At 46.7% G+C, this 16,789-nt stretch overlaps 1 protein-coding gene across 1 annotated transcript in view; it reads left to right on the top strand.

The window, feature by feature from the left end:
- LOC120843989 overlaps positions 1-16,789 on the top strand; it is a 79,790-nt gene that overhangs the window by 54,145 nt on the left and 8,856 nt on the right. The gene's annotated exons all lie outside the window — the stretch shown is intronic.

Raw genomic sequence — 16,789 nt, 5'->3', positions numbered from 1 at the left:
TATAGTATGATCTAACAGAATAGTGAGCACACTTAGGTTCACGAAAATTAAAAAGTTGAAAAAAAAAATCATCGTAATATTTTATCCTAAAAAGAAAGTCCATAGCTTTTTGAGTGCTTGGATTGCGTGGTGTTTTTTTAATTGTCTTGTTATTTCAACGAAACTCACAATTATTGTTTTGCTTGGTGAACCGTATTGTTTTTATATTTGCACCGCGTGGGCGGCATAAATTTCTGGTGGCGACTTGCGAAGAATAATTAAGTGGTTCTTATTTGGAAGGCATGGGCCGATACCACTTAGAAGACATTGTATTATGTCATCATTATAGGATTCTTTTTTTATTGACCCCAGGTGCCAATCACGCTTAAGCTCGACTAGGCCGCAGCGTTCAAAGTACCGAAATCGACCATTCGAGGAACTGCTCGAATTTTCACCAAGATGGCGCGCAGTTATGCCAGCATATTTATAGGAAAACTAGGGTCTGAATTTCTTTCTATATGCCACCTAAAGCCATTAATGTACAAAAGATTTAAAGCTGACATTTTTCTTGTTTGGATTCACACCGAGGCGGAGCTGCAGAAGTTTATAAATCATGGCAATACTGTTCACCCGAGCATTCATTTTACCCACAACTACTCTCAAAGAGATATTAACTTCTTAGACGTCTTTGTAAAAATAGAAGACTCCAAACTCTCAACAAAGTTGTACCGTAAACTAACCGACGGGCAACAATAACTCCATTACCGGGGCGATCACCCACATCATTGTAAAAACAGCATATCTTACAGCGAAGCCCATTGTTTTAAGCGTATTTGCTCAAAGGAGGAGAACTTTTGTGCTAGTAGCCAAACTTTAAAGATGGTATGAGAAAGCCAAAGTTATCCACCACGTGTAGTTGACGATGCAATTCAGAAAAACAAGCAATTCAACCGCACGGACCTCATTGATGGGCGCCACACGCAACGCGACACCCAACGTAACAATTTTTGCCTGTACTTTAAGATGAATGATCCTAATGTCAATAGTATCTTAAAACGGCATTACATTCTTCTAGAATAAAGCGATCGTCTTAAACGTGCTTTTGCAACCTGTCCTGCTGCAGTACATAGACGATCACCTTACTTCAAAGATACGCTTGTAAACTCCCTCGTAAATGCATCGCCCCCACATAACGAATGCATGGCCTCCATGGTATCAAAACGTATAGTCTGCAAACAGGTACAACGAACAAGCACGGCTGGCAGCGCACATTCGCAGTTTTTAATAAAAATTAAAGCATATTTTACATGTGACTCGTCGAATGTCATCTATTTACTAGAGTGAAAAATCCAATATGCAGTATGTGAGACAGACTGAAACGGCATTTAGAATGCGCCTAATCAACCACAGATATCACGTAAAATTCCTCGAAATCTACCTCTTTCAAAACACCTCAAACTGCCGGAGCACTCTTTTTATAAGTTATCAGTGACACTTCTGGAATCTGGATTTATATCAAATCGTGAACGCGAACAGCCCGAATCATATTCATTATTCCGATTCAACGTAATTAAAATTCAAATAAATAAAAGTCCGAGAACACCTGCATCGATTAAAGCATTATAAAAACAATACACAACTGGAAATAATTTATCCAAGCATATTGACTGTGGTACTGTGTTTGCAGCCGGAATGGGACCCATGGAGATTTTCTATTATATCTTCAAATGCGATATTTCCTTTTGTTTTCAGATAATATATATTGTTACGAGCGTTCCAGCCGTTGTTCTTTTCCTACTGTCCGTACTTCGTCCTCCTTCTCTTAATGTCCCCGTTTGTCTTTTTACTTTCGCCCGTTACAATCGCCCCCCTCCAAAGGGACTGTCCGTCCCGGACAGAACCAATGTAGTCATCGCGGGCCACATAAAGTTTGAGTTGACTGACATGAGCTGTCAGAGTCCGGTGTCTTCCTCGTTGAGGCAGCGCTCGCAATTCCTCGAGGCGATATGTCACAGGACCGAGTTGCCTGCTTATTTTGAAGGTTCCGCAGTACCTTAGGAGCAATTTTTCGGATCGCTGCGGCCGTCTGAGGTGACTTCGAAGAAGCACTAAATCTCCTGAATGGAACGATGGTCCAGAACTTCCAGTGCGCAGGCGCTGAGTGAGATGTGACTGCTTGTGAAGGATGGCGAGTCGAGCTCTTTCTCTTGCTTCGTGTAGTCGCCCAGAGAAGTCGCATTCATAGTCCCGCGCGCGGCGGGTCCACGTCGTGTTCATCGCTGTCTCCTCTGGAAACGTGGGAAGCCTCCCATACACCAGCTCGAAAGGCGATTGGCTCGTTGTTTCTTGACGGGATGTATTTATTGCAAACGCAGCAGTGTCAATATATTGGTCCCAGTTCTTGTGGGATGAATTAACGAATGCAGCTAATTTACCGCTCAAAGTACGGTTAGTGCGCTCTACCAATCCGTTTGTTTGGGGGTGGTAGGGTGAAGCTGCTGCATGCTCAATCCCGTAGTTCCTAAGGACATCCTTGAAATCACGAGACATGAACGATGTTCCTCGGTCAGAAATGATCATTCGTGGAGTCCCCGCCGCAACACCAGATGGTTGTTCACAAAATTGACGAGGTGTGTCGCTGACGTGTCGGGAACAGCGTGTACCTCAACCCACTTCGTTAAGTAGTCTATGGCCACAATTATGTGCCTGTTGCCATCTTCTGATTTTGGGAATGGTCCCAGATGGTCTATACCGATTACTTCAAACGGACTTCTTGGGGGAGGTATCTGGTGAAGTGCTGCCTTTTCTTGGTTCGGCGATGTCTTGCGCATTTGGCAAGTGGTGCATGAAGCAACGTACCGCCGAACGTCACCTCTCAAACCCGCCCACCAGAACCTTTGAGCGATTTTTTCTAATGTCCGGTGTTGTCCAAGGTGACCAGCAGTTGGAGCGTCGTGACACATGACCAAAACGTTGCGGCGCAGACTTGTGGGAACAACAGGCAGCCACGAATCTGACTGCCGTGATCGATGGCAGAGAAGCCCGTCACAGAGCTGGTAGTGTGCTCGCAAACGTTGCAGGCGTCTTCCGTGAAGAGGAGGAGAGTCACTGTTTGTGTTTGCGAGATCACTGATGATAGTTGACGTCTCTGTGTCGTTTGACTGCGCTGCCTGCAAATCAAGCAGAGCTAAAACAGAAACTGATGAACCATCCTCCACGGGATTTCGGGAGAGGAAGTCGGCGTCTTGATGATGTCTTCCGCTTCGGTGAACAATTGAGAAATTGTACTCTTGAAGTTTCATTGCCCAGCGAGCAAGCTTTGGCGTAAGATCGCTCTTCGATTGGAGCCACTGCAATGCAGAGTTGTCGGTGACCACTGTAAATGCCTTGCCGTAGAGGTAAGGGCGAAACTTTTCCACAGCCCACACTACTGCGAGACACTCCAGTTCCGAAGAGTGGCACCGGCTTTCTGGTTCACTGAGCCTCCTGCTTGCGTAGGCAACGGGGCGTTCTCGACCATCTTTGTCCTGTTGAAGAAGGACAGCACCCAAGCCTTCTCCACTGGCGTCAGTGTGGATGACGGTGCGTGCGTCATCCACAAAATGGGCCAGCGTAGGCGGTTCTAGAAGGGCTCTCTTGAGGTCCGCGAAGGCTGCCGCTTCTTCCGCTCCCCATACAAAATTGGCGTCTTTTTTTAGGAGCCGGTTCAGGGGAGAAGCCTTCACTGAAAAGTTCTCCACAAAGCGACGAAAGTAGAACGCGAAACCTAGAAAGCTCTTTAGTTCCTTTACCGTTGTGGGTACGGGTATATTAGCAAAAGCTGACAGCTTTGCAGGGTCTGGACGAATACCATATTTGTTGACGACATGGCCGAGGTAGACTACTTCGTCATATCCAAAGAAACATTTTGATGGTTTTACACGAAGTCCAGCTTTCGAGAGGGCATCTAAAACAAGACTAAGACGATGTTGATGCTCGTCAAAGCTCTCGGCATACACGATTACGTCATCGAGGTAGACCAAGGCCATGGTTCATTTCAAGTGGCCGAGGACTTTATCCATAAGACGCCGGAAGGTCGCCGGTGCATTGCACAATCCAAACGGCAAACGTCTGAACTGAAACAGGCCGTCAGGCGTTACGAAGGCTGACTTTTCAGCGTCAGCTTGATCAAGTTCAACTTGCCAGTATCCCGAGATGAGGTCCAAGGTCGAGAAATAGTGGGAACCATGGAGACGGTCCAGGGCGTCATCAAGTCGAGGTAGGGGGTACACATCGGGCTTAGTGATGCTGCTCAGCCTTTTATAGTCGAAGCAGAGCCTTGTCGAGCCATCTTTTTTCTTGACGAGCACCACAGGCGACGACCACGGGCTGTTAGAAGGTGTCACTATGCCCCTTCGGAGCATATCGTCAACTTGAGCGTTGATTTCCCGTCTCTCGGGCATAGAAACTCGTCGTGGGTGTTGATGTACTGGCGCGTGGTCACCGGTGTTGATGGCATGGCGCACGAGGGGCGTATAACTCAGCTCTTCTTTCGTAACGGCGATGCAGCTTCGGAAATTCATGAGTAGGCACTGAATAGATTCTTTCTCTGCCGCGGTTAGATTGGGTCCAAAGTTAAACTCAGACCACGCCAGGGGTCCGGTTCTGCCCAACTGTTCTTCTGAAGCGGGAAACGAAGGCGAACTTACAAGAGTGGCAACCACCGTTTGTGACTCAACCTCAAAAGCAACTCCTAAGCTGTCGCCTCGCTTTAGGTGAAGGTCGTCGCTGGCCAAGTTAGCAACAAGAATGTCCAAGACGCCTTGGCGAGAGGAGGTGAGACAGCGGGGCGTGACGAATTCCGCCCCAGGGCGCGAGTGCAGGACATTTTCGATTATAAAGTCTCCCGATCGCTTATCTCCTTGAAGTGTTGCTGAGACCCAGACCGCCGAAGACCTTGGAACCATAATGTCTTTCGTGGCAACAACTGAGCCCATAAACGATTCGCAAACGAACTTAAGGGGTAGCAAAGAGCGCAAAACAATCTTGGACCTTTCAGCAAGTAGGCGCATGGTGTTCAAACTTGTTTGTACGAAGCTGATCAGGAAAAACAGTGCGCAGCAGAAAAAACCTTTGTACACAGATGTTTCCTTAATGTTCGGCCTCAGTTCTTCACAAAGTCCCAACGTTGATGCGTCGGTAGCCGTACAATGGGACTTGCATTCTCGTTGTGTTGATAACTGTGCATGACCGTGTTCAAAGGAGACGAGCAGATTGACTGCCGCACACCAGTCACATACGAGAATAACTGGAGGGTTTAAATTCTGCACAACGAAGAATGAAAGTGTCGCGCTCTCCCCAAGTGTTTCCACGGTCAGTTCGATGCGTCCGATGTGAGGAATGTGGCTTCCGTTTGGCGAGAGAAGTCGTAGTTCTTTACAGTCTGTTGTTGATTCGATACGGTCGGCCGATCGTAGCAACTTAGCATCGATGACGAACACCCCAGCTCCGGTGTCTATAATAGCATCGGTACATCGTCCGATTTCAGGCAGGCAGACAGTGACGTGTGGGGTCAGCGATGGGCACATCGATGTTGTAGCCAAGGGAACTTCGTGGACCACACGGGACCCCGCCTTGTCGGGCACACGCGGAGGGTGTTCCTGACTCGGAGGGCACGGATTCCGGCAAGATCGAGCAACGTGGCCTCGTCGTCCACAGTTAAAGCATTGACGCCAGTCAGGCCTGCGGGGGCCGTCTTGCGTGCCACCAGTAGTAGCAATATGGTTTGCTGGGCTCACCGTGGACGCTGTTCCTCTTATCACCGCGTGCATTTCCAACGCGTGACCCAAAGCAGAGCGGAGCGTGGAGGGTCGGGCGAGCCGCACATATCGTTGTACTTCGGGATCCTTGATGGCATCGATGAAAGCAGAAGTGCTCATCACACGGAGTGTATCTTCAGAGCACCTTACCAAAGCCTTCCTAGCCAATCTCTCGACGGCGTCGGCTAGCTCTTGTAGCGGCTCTGTGCCCTGGCGATAGGTTTTGAGCGCCGTTAGGTGTAGCTGTTGTAGATGGACATCATTAAATCGAGAGTACAGAGCTTGTAACAGATGTTCGTATGTAGTTCGACTTGAATCCGGAATACACTCGAGTTACTCTGCTGCTTTTCCACGTAACTGGGTGACTAAGGCAGCAGCCTTGCCAGGGGAGTCCCAGCCATTGTGTACAGCCACCGTTTCGAATTGCACGATGAACGGCCTCCAGGAGCCAAGACCATCGAACGTCGGGGGTTTGAGCCGCCTAGCGCCGGAATCCGATGGAGCTATCTCTGCCTGTCGTTCGGGCTCATCGTTTCTGCAATGGCGGACTGCAGCTGCTTCCTGGCTGGGAAAAGGGTCACCCGAACCTTCTGGTCGCGTACCAGCTTGTAGGGCCTGTTCCAGGTGCTCCAGTCGAGTACTCTAAGCCCGGTCCCACTTAGTAAGAGGGACATTTCTTCGATTTTTTCCCACTTAACTTTAAGGGGGGCGACAGACCTCTTAATATTACATGGAGATGCTCCCTCTTAATTAAGTGAGACACCACCCCTCTTAAAGTAAGCGAGGCGGCGTCTCCCTTAAATTTGAGGTCAGAGTTCCTTAGTAAGAGGGACAGTTTTTAGATATTTTCTTTCTTAAATTCGGAGGGACGGTGGCCCGCTTAAAATGCAGGGGTATAGTCCCCCTTAAGTCGGGGTCACGCTGCTTATACTTCATACAAAATACATTCTGCAGACATGTTCCGAAGCGAGTCGCCTCGACATCCGCGCTTCGTACGCCACGAGGTAACCAATCAAGAGGTTACTTTGTCACGTGGCCTACAAAGCACGGATGTCGCGGTGACTCGCATTGGAACATGTCTGCAGAATGTATTTTGTATGATGTATAAGCAGCGTGACCCCGGCTTTAAATTACCTCTGTTATTGTATCGTACAATTTCTGCTCCTTCGTGTTTTGAGTGTCAGCTGACATGCTGCACTGCACTTCTGGCACTTTCGCTGATATTGTTTAACCAAAGTTATTCTGTGCTGCGTAGCAGAATTGAAATTTGATCTGTATATCTTGTTTGATAAACGGAATCAATGTGTTAAAGAAAACAGTAACAATCTTTAAGAGTAAACACTCTTTTATTTGCCATGACACAAGAAAATATTTTGATATGTCTTTATCAAAATAATAATTCTATAAAGATGTTCTGGTAGCTTTTACGAATAAAAAAGACTTAGAACTACGCCAGAAATCGGCGTTCCTTGGAAACTATCACGCAAAAAATTTCGTGCTGCAAAGTGACTCATTTCGCCTGTCATAAACACTAACAATACAATCGTGCTGGGGAAAAAAAAACTTTTTTTAGCGGATAACACAAAAAGAAAAGTACATTCTAAAAAAAAGCCCGTGCGTCTACTTTCCCGCACAACACTTGGAAAGACAATCACCATAACTCTCCGAGGCAGCTCAGCGAATGTAGATGCCGAAACATATGATTATACCAAAAAAATGAGTTGCGACATTAAGCACAACAAGCGTGATGTTTTGCATTGGTTAATGACACAACTCGGACTGGCTTTTTTGCTCTAATCTTATGTTTCGGCATCGTGATTCGCTGAGCTGCTTCCGTGAGTTACGGTGATTGACTTTCCAAGTGCTGGCTCGGGAAAGTAGATCCCTGTGCTTTTTTTTTTAGAGCGTAGTTACCCACTTCATAGCATTAAAAACGAATTATTCGGCGTCTCTTGCCATCAGCAGAAGCTCAGAATTTCTGTTGTTTTTGAACGGCCATAAGCGATTTTATGAGCTTCTCCGACATAAACTGAATCGAAAATCTTTATTTTCAAAGAGCAGACCCTAGAGGAGTCCAAGGGTTTGTCCACATGCCACAGAGTAGGAGAGTCCCGTTATATAATACACCCATAAGCACATGACTAGTGCCCCGTCCATAGTCGTGCTAGCGGAGAGTTTCACTGACCAGTTCCCAGAAACGGTCCCTTTCTCCGAACCGAAGAAAGTCTTGGGTCTTGGAACTTTTTCGTCAGGGGTAAAATCGTCCTGAAAGCAGCAATTGTTAAAAAACAAAATTGCGTCAGCGTCAAACTTAGATTTCTATTTTTGCATTCGCTTTTTCACATACCATAGGTGATGAAAGAACTTCTGGCCAATCGAGGCCGGAGGATGGTTTTAATGTTCAGGAATGTTGTTGGGTTGTCTCCGCAAAAGGCCCCCTTTTACCTCCTCCAGTTTTCCCAGCATGGTGACGATCGTGTTATGGAACCGAAGTTGTGCATCCACCTTTAGCTGAATGAAAGACCATATTGTTTTCCTTTAGATACAGAGAGTGGGAATTAGAATAAAGGTAATGAAGCGCTTTCACCTGTTATCAAGCAGGCGCTAGGAAACAACTGCGAAAATAAAGTGCAAACAGCTCAAAGATTCGGAACCCAATCTGTATACGATGAAATAGCGAGTGACGTTAGCTTATGACGTAACTTCTGCTACTATTAATTTTTGGTACGAGAATAGACTGCAGTTTTAATTAATTTACGAGAATCAATCGTTTCTGTATTACCAAGACAAAACGAAAACGCATTTAGTAGTAGATGAACTTTAGAAGCCCCATGTGCTTTGGAAAGCATGGATTGCATTTGCGGCTCGAAGGTGCAGAAGTGATCCAGTGCATGTTTTAGAAAGCAACATAATCAAATAAAAAGTTACATTTCTGTAAACATTTCGCCGCAAGCCATTCATTTTTTTTTTTCTTTTTCAGAAGCAGTGCATATGCCAACAGAACGTAAATAGAGCCTACCTACATACCAGAATACAAAAAGTTAATAATTACCGAGTTCGTTGTGAACCGTGTGCGGGTGGCCGCAGTAGGCTCACCACTCAGGGTGGTGCGTTCCACCGTGCAGAGGGTCCAGGTAGAGCTCTTTACACGAGCAATCCGAGCGGAACCCCCGCCTGATTCCCTTCATGTCAACGTTCGTTGCCATTGCCTCACTCTGAAAACAAGATTGTTAATAACGGTCAGACATTTAACGCCCATAGTCAACCTAGCCCTAAAGCGCATAAGAAAGAAAAAAGAAAAAAAAAGAAAACTTCTGTTTATATATTTTTCGCGGATGTACGACACAGAAAAAAAAATATTCAGCCAGCTACAGAAAACAAAGAGCATAATAAACATCATAAAATCTCCAAAAACAAAAACATGGTCGGCGCTCCCCCTCCCCCCCCCCCCCCCCCCCCCGAAAAAAAAGCCGGTAGCCGTGCCGGCACGACCGTCAAAATATAACGAACAAAACAGTACGCCAAAGAAATAGAAAAAAAAAAAATGTACTCCCTGGCCACCGCCACACCCTTCCCCGCTTTCCGCAGACGTCGCGACGCCGACGCAACGCGAACACGCGAAGAAAAAAAAAACCTTTATTTCTTCTTTTTGTTTTGTGCTCGTCCAATCCCCTGCCCTTTTCACAAACATACACACACATTATGGGTTTTTGCTCGCCGCCCACTTGAGAAAAAAATGTTCATAATCACTGCAACGCTAACGATGTCTACAACATAACGTTGCAGTGTAAATTGCTGTAATGAATTGTGAAGGCAAACAAACGCAAAATCGCCAACACTGCTTCTGTCAATCAACGCTCTCGGGCGGTCAACCTCAAGCATTTAGAGTGCACACCGAGAAACAAATTGGCGAGCCAAGCTTACAAACACTGACTGCCCCAGCTAGGGAGCCTTTATGCTGGCTTTGCCTTAGGGAGGGTGATGCCATCCCTTGTAGTACTCGATGCCGACAGTGTACACTCACGGATAAAATGCAAGGAAATTGCCGGTAATAAAATGCCAGCGTAGCACTGCCAAAGCTAGCAGCTCGAGCTGGGAGAAGAACGAACGCGCGTTCGAAATTAAAAAGTAGACAAAAGCGTCGGACAGAAAATGGTCTGATATCACCAGCCTAAGACAGACGCGTACACATTAGGACACCCTAACCCGCTAAAAGTGTTCTGTGCGAAAGACAGCCCTGCGGCTCACGGCAGGACAAACGATTAGCGACGCTTTGTCCTAGCTGAACCAGCAGATCCAGGAAGCGACCGCGTCCGCGGACTACAGCTGAACACTCTCACTCTACATGCAAAGCTCGTGCATCTCACAGCCAGCGTGAAAATATAGATGGCTCGTTATTCCCACCCGCAATGCACCCAAAACAAAAGCGCCAATATGACAGGATTACTCACCCGAAGGAAGTCAAACGAGCAGCATGACGCTTGCGACTCTCCGGCAACGACCGTTTCCAGCTCTCCTTGAATTGGCGCGAAGCCTTAGCACCGTCCGAACTCTTTGCCGTGGATTAGTGCGCCTGCCCCCCTCCTCCTGACCGAACTACATTGGTCCAGTTAAGAGGGACCAGTCCCCTCTTAATATAAAGGGACACGCGTGAATCTTTCTGTCTGTCTTTTCTGTTCAGAGGGACTAACGAAACGGTTTCCTTGGTCTCTCTTAATAGAGAGTTTTAGTATACCGTTTTCATTTTCCGCTCCGCTCCGGGGGTGCCAAACTGCGCATGCGCGGCCTGCTTCGCCGGAATGGGAAGCGGAGGTCCAAAAACGCGTTTTAGTAGAGCGTTTTTCCTCAGCGTAAGAGCGTTTTGAGCGGGTTCGAAAAATTTGCTTGCGTAGCCCCACAAGTGGACGTTTATAGTACTAGTAAGACAAAAAAACCTAAACGTTAACATCAAGAGAGTGAAAGGGAGCTTGTTTGTAGAGGTAGTAAAAACGAAGGTGACAATAATGAACACAAAAGAGTAGGCACACACCTGAAGAAATATTATGCTATAAAATATAAATATAATCGTTCTACCTTGCCTGCGAGTGAAGCCGAAGGTATAAGCATGAGCATGTTGCTCTAAACGGTACTTGCACTGCACGAGCGCGCGTGCTTATCAAGGACGCTGAAAGGCCAGCACTCGCTCTTGTAGCTTCTGCTCCACACAAATTAAAAATGACACAGATTTACTTATTCGAAGTAGAAAAATAAAATAAAAGAACGAAGTTTGCGCATTGCGAGTACATCCTTTTGCGTAGTACGAGTACAGTGTTGCTCAAGGCTACCAAGGCATCTGCACGCATGAATCCCCGCTGTTCTCAAGGAAGGAGGCTTCTACTAACGAGATTAAGCTGGCGAGACATCGAATCTATGATTCGTATCCCTTGTGCCATCAAGCGCCGAAGCTTCCTTTCCGAACGCGGTTTGCTGGTTATTTCCAACGTAGAAAAGAAACTCTTTAGGAAGCTATCCTGCTTAAAGAAGGACCTGGCTGCTCTGTATGCGGGTCTCCAAATACCAGCACCCGACAGATCGGCGCAGGGTGTTGCCAATCTGGCGAGACGCTTTGCATGGTTCTTCCTCGACTGGCCGACCCCAACCGTCTGTTCGTACTTGGATGAGCGTTTGGACGGAACTTGTCGGTGTTCTTCAGTTCTGTGAACCTCATCGTGGGTCACATCAACGAGAGGTTCGACCACCTGCTCGCTGACATGAACAAACATATTTGGTTGACCCCGGCGAAACTGGAGCTGTGCTCACATATGAGACCCTGCATGGTTTGTGTAAATTTCGCATTTCCATTGTTTCGAGCACAGCTGCTCTGTCTGGTGAAAAGGTGTACATGGGCAGTGTCAGGACAAGTCACGACGAGCGCGTTCGTAATCTGTGAGTATTAGTAGGCCACTTTTATAAGCCCTCTTTGCTCTACTTTACGCTCTGCGAGAAGCATCGTCTCCACCGCGCATGCGTGGCCCGCTCTGAGTTGGAGCGTATAGTTAGCGGAGTGAGCGTGCGCTCCGCTTCACAAGTTATAGAGCGGACTGCCCTCAGCGTCCTTAGCGTGATCGCTTAGATCTCAAGATGGCTGCACTTACTCAATACGTGTCGATGTTTTTGACCGTGACCTCAGCTTGAAAGAGGTCGAATCAAGAAGTAAAGCGTACGCCCCGCGCGTAAAAAGTAAACCATTCGATTTGAGTTCTATGTAACACAAAACAGCATAATCAAACGAAGTGAATGAGTATCACTTTGCAACCAGCACGGCGTCGGTAAAGTCGTCGCGTTTTTGTGGAGGTCCTATGGCTATGTTGTCAGATGTACGGGTGCGCGTGCTTGAACGCCGATTATATCTGTGTATGTGCCCCCCTGTCGAAAATGCCACTGAAAGCTGATCACGAGCATAGCGCTCGCAAGCTGCACCAAAGAAACCATTCATCTCAGCTTTATTTATTCACACTCGCTCGCAACTTTTGAATTGTTTAACTTTCCCCAAGAATGTATTAGACACGAATGCTGCGTCAATACTGAATATGAAATCGGTTCTAGTCACAAGTCTCGCACTAAAAGCGATGCCCAAATTATGGCGGCCGAATATGTTACCCGGTGGTGTTTTGAAAAGAGTTACCAAGAACGGTCGAAAGAATATTCCACGTCAATTTTTTGTCTGGTGAAAACCAGACAGGCATAAACAATGCAAAATTTAGCAAACACAACCCTGGAGTTCTAAGCAATAGTGGTAGATTACAACAGTTTTCAGAAGTTTCGTTTTGAATTCCGGCATAGCGGGCCTCGCATGCACAGTTTGACGGCCTCAAAGCTTAGCAGAATTAAGGAACAACTATATATATATATATTAATTTACGATACCCAGTTTTTTACAACCCTACAATGGAAATACGCTTTATCTTAGAGGAGTAACAAGTCCCATACCACATGTTTTGGTAGTGTTTAAATACTGCCGTGTTGTAAGAGTGTTTTGCTTTGTCTTTTTTATTAGGCCGTCAAGGACAAGGGAACATTCCTGAACAACTGTTGGGGTTTTGTTGAACGCACAGCATGCCCATAGGCCGTCCATCAAAAAATCAGAAGAGGACCACAAGAGAGTGCTCGTCGTGAAGCATCAGGCAGTGATGTGCGCAGACGGCATACTTTGACGGCTGGACGAAACCTACAAAGACCATGGACATTTTTTTGTTTGTTTAATATTAGAATGCATAAAATTATCACAGAAAATCATATTCAACCTTTTGTACTGAGCGAAATACCTGTCCAACTCGGCTGAAAGGCATCTAGAAATATTTTAATAAAAAACGTTTACTAACGACTCCCATTTTACTGCTCAGATGTGCGTGTGAATATTGCATCTAACCAAACTACAGTGTTACTGTTGAATTCAGCATTGTAAGAGTAGCCTATGTTGCGTGGCCTTCTATTCCAAGAAAAGACCGTAGCACAAGTGAGGCAGAAAATATGGAAACGCACTTTCATAAAAACACAAAAGAAATAAAAAGAAGTGTATAGTCAAGCAAAATGGTTTCATGTCACCCCCCAAGGCAGATACATACACTGCGCTCCACTGTTAATACGAACACGAAAAAAAAAATCGCATTTATTTGCGGTTTATTTTTTTTTTGACAGCTATTGAAAAAGCTGAAAATTTGTCGCTCAGATTAGTGCCCCAAACGAGCGCTTTATTCCACACCAATAGGCAAATGTCAGCCCCTCGAATTTAAGGTGAAAAATGAAAGCAGGATATTGAATGCTCCCGCTAACAATGTCGCGCAGTGTACATAAACACCAAGGCACTCATCACAAACCGAAGCATACGAAGAAGAAAAGACTCATTTCATTGGGGAAAGAATAGTAGAGATATAAATAGAGTACTCGCTTTCGCTAATTTTCACTGTTTTGCTGCCTGAAGTAACCAAACAAAATATCTGTCCGTTTGCCGACTGCTTTAGTCTTTGGTCTTTAACCTCTAATTTTTGGCTCTGAAGTGCCGCGGCACCGCGGAAAGTAGCAGCCCGTACCACCGACGCTCGCGGTGCCGCGTCTAGGGAACATGGTAATGTGATGAGTATATACGTGCAAGATGACGACGACATGGGTTGTTGATATTGGGGAGGGTGGCAGTCCGATTCGCAGAAGTCCAGACTTCGTGGAGGCGGGTTGGGCGGGTGAACAGCGAACTATGAGGATCTTGCACGCCGTTCGATCAGTGCTTGAAGGAGCACCAGGAACATAATGGCGCTATTGCTCACTGGGGTCCACTGGGGCAAAGAATCATGCTCCAAGGAGGTAGTCCAGCCGAAGTAGAAGCTGCCGCCTCCGAGGAACCGAGGCCCATGGATCAGATTGAGACACCGCCGTCGCCCGGTGTGTCATCCTGTCAACGTCGTCGTCGTCATCTCGCATAGAAAATTCGAGCCTGCTGGCTTAGACAAGGCAGCACCTGTTCCCACCGTTCAGGGGCCGTGGAAGGATTGCGGCCAGCGATTTCTCGAAGCAGCCAGAGGTTCTTGATCACCGTGAAACGTTTTCTGGGGGACGCCTTTTCAAACAAAGTCTGCGCAGCCATCTTATGCAGCGAGGATCATAACGGTCAAGCGCGCTCCCAAGCATGATTTCAAATAGCGAGCACCCACCTTTCCAGAAAAACACCTAGTGAACCTTTACTGAGAGTGGAACGTACTTCTTAAAATGGCGACGATAGCGGAGCTGACGCTACACGCTCAAATCCCAGAGCGGGTCGCGCATGCGCGATGGCGACTCCGCTTTCCCTAGAGCGGAGCGGGAAAGCGAAAACGGTCTACTAAAACTCTCTAATATGTTGGTGTCCCTCTAGATGTTGCTATTTTATTTTTCAATTTCCCTCTTAAAAAGAGCTGTCCCCCTGAAAGCATTGTTGTCCCCTCTAAAATCAGAGGGACAGCGTTTTTTATGAGAGACCGGTTTTAGAGTGATATATGTACAGATGAGAGGTGTTGATGTACATCGGTGACTTGTTGATGTAAAGTCTGCTCCACGTTTGCAATGCGATGGGCGAGGCGATCGTCGAACTGTGCAAGTATATTTGCAGCGTCAGTCGAGCTCTTCTCCACCAACCGATTGTACAGCTGTTCGGTGAGTTGCTCCCAATTGGGTTCCGGATTTGCAGGCTGGGAGCGGGCGTTCATGCTGAACGTCCCACCGCTGCCACCAAAATGTTACGAGCGTTCCAGCCGCTGTTCTTTTCCTACAGTCCGTACTTCGTCCTCCTTCTCTTAATGTCCCCGTTTGTCTTCTTTACTTTCGCCCGTTACAATATATATATATATATATATATATATATATATATATTAAATCGAGTGTATTGTGCATGCCATGTCTTCTGCATGTTGCCCTCTTTCTCGTTTCTTCCTATGTTTACATTTTTTCCTGATTATTTTCTATTTTTACCTTTGGTGGCCCACTTCTGTCCTTAACCACGCTTCTTTTTTTTTTGTCCTCCCAAACCTACACTGTACCTCCTGCACCATGTGTCCTATCTTCTATAACCCCTTGTTTTTGTTTCTTTAACAACTTTGATGTCTTTAGGTTGGACGCTACTGTTCGGCTTGTACGGGAAACTCTTATCTGCCATGCTTTGTGTTTCAGTCCCCGCGTGCACAACCTTGTACCGCAGTCCTTTCGTGTTTGCACACTGGACTCCTCCCATCTCGCGTTTCCTCCCGGATCCCCGTGCACAAACCTCATCACGTCACTACCTTGTTGTTTAAGATGTGAGCCTTCCCGTAGTTCTGCATAAATACATCCCGGGGTTCAGTTGTAGGACTATTTTTGACGAAGGCCGGACAGCGGCTGAATCGTCGATGTAAATCCGTACGTGGTTGTTGTTTCACCGAAGTCTATCTACCCGCTTTACCTATGCCTTCGGCCCCCACTCTACCGTACCCGTTATAGGCAGGCTGTTCAGCGAAACGTGGAACAAATCGTTCCTACCAAAACTTCGTATCGCAAAGAAAAAAGGCTTGTGACATTCTGGTCCTGGTCCAAGGGCCAGTTTAGAAAAAATTACTAAAGTTTGGAATATCTAAGGGGTTCATTATTTTCGCGTGATTATTTTTTCATTATTGAGTTTAAGGGCATGGTTTAACTTAGAAACTTGCTAGGCATCATCGATATGCCTATATCAACCTTATTTACACAGGTATGAAGCACGGCCGGCATTTTATGACGTTTGGAAAAAAAAACTTTTTTTTTTTTTTGACACGGTCTCTGGTTTCGTGTTCTTATCCAAGCGCATCTTGGCGCCCGCAGTCTTGCCCTCCCCTAGCCGAAGGGCGGAGCTATGGCAGTTGAGAACATGATAGCGCTTCAAGACAGGGGCGAGAGTAGAAACGAGACAACTCGTCCCTGTCTTGAAGCGCTCTCATGCTCTCAAAGCTTCAGTACCAACTCGTCCAAGAATCCGCATTATGACAGCTGCTTTGGCCACCTCAGAGCCGTTTATTGCCAGAGTTTCGCCTATGGGCCAGGCAAAGGCCGCCACCAGCGCCCAATATTACCCCCGAGGTCAGAGCGTAAACTAAAAGTGAGACGCAGCGTCGACCGATCAGTAGACCTCGACATCCTAACATTAGAAACGACATTTAAAGCGTGAAATAGAAGCGTTCAATCTCGCAGCAGCAATGATCGCGACTACCCAGTTTGCTCTGGTTTGGAACGCGCGTTCGTTTATTCTACCGTTGAATGTGAACGTGACGAAAACCTTACATGCGCCAAGTTTTCAGTCACACTACCACACTAAAACAACTTAAATTAGTTGAGCCGCAATTTTACAGCACACGACCACCACTAGGGGCTGTTTTGCGGCATGTGGTTGGCCACATGCCGCAAATGGCCAAACTCTCCCAATATACGGCTCTGGACCGTCTCGAGCTCGACTCTCTCCCTTCTCTCGTAAAAAAGAAGGAAGCATCGCGCGCGCCGCA

Source organism: Ixodes scapularis, unplaced genomic scaffold (assembly GCF_016920785.2).
Source record: "Ixodes scapularis isolate PalLabHiFi unplaced genomic scaffold, ASM1692078v2 PGA_scaffold4__175_contigs__length_147842914, whole genome shotgun sequence".
Classification (NCBI taxonomy): domain Eukaryota; kingdom Metazoa; phylum Arthropoda; class Arachnida; order Ixodida; family Ixodidae; genus Ixodes; species Ixodes scapularis.
This window is presented reverse-complemented; position numbering and strand designations above follow the sequence as displayed.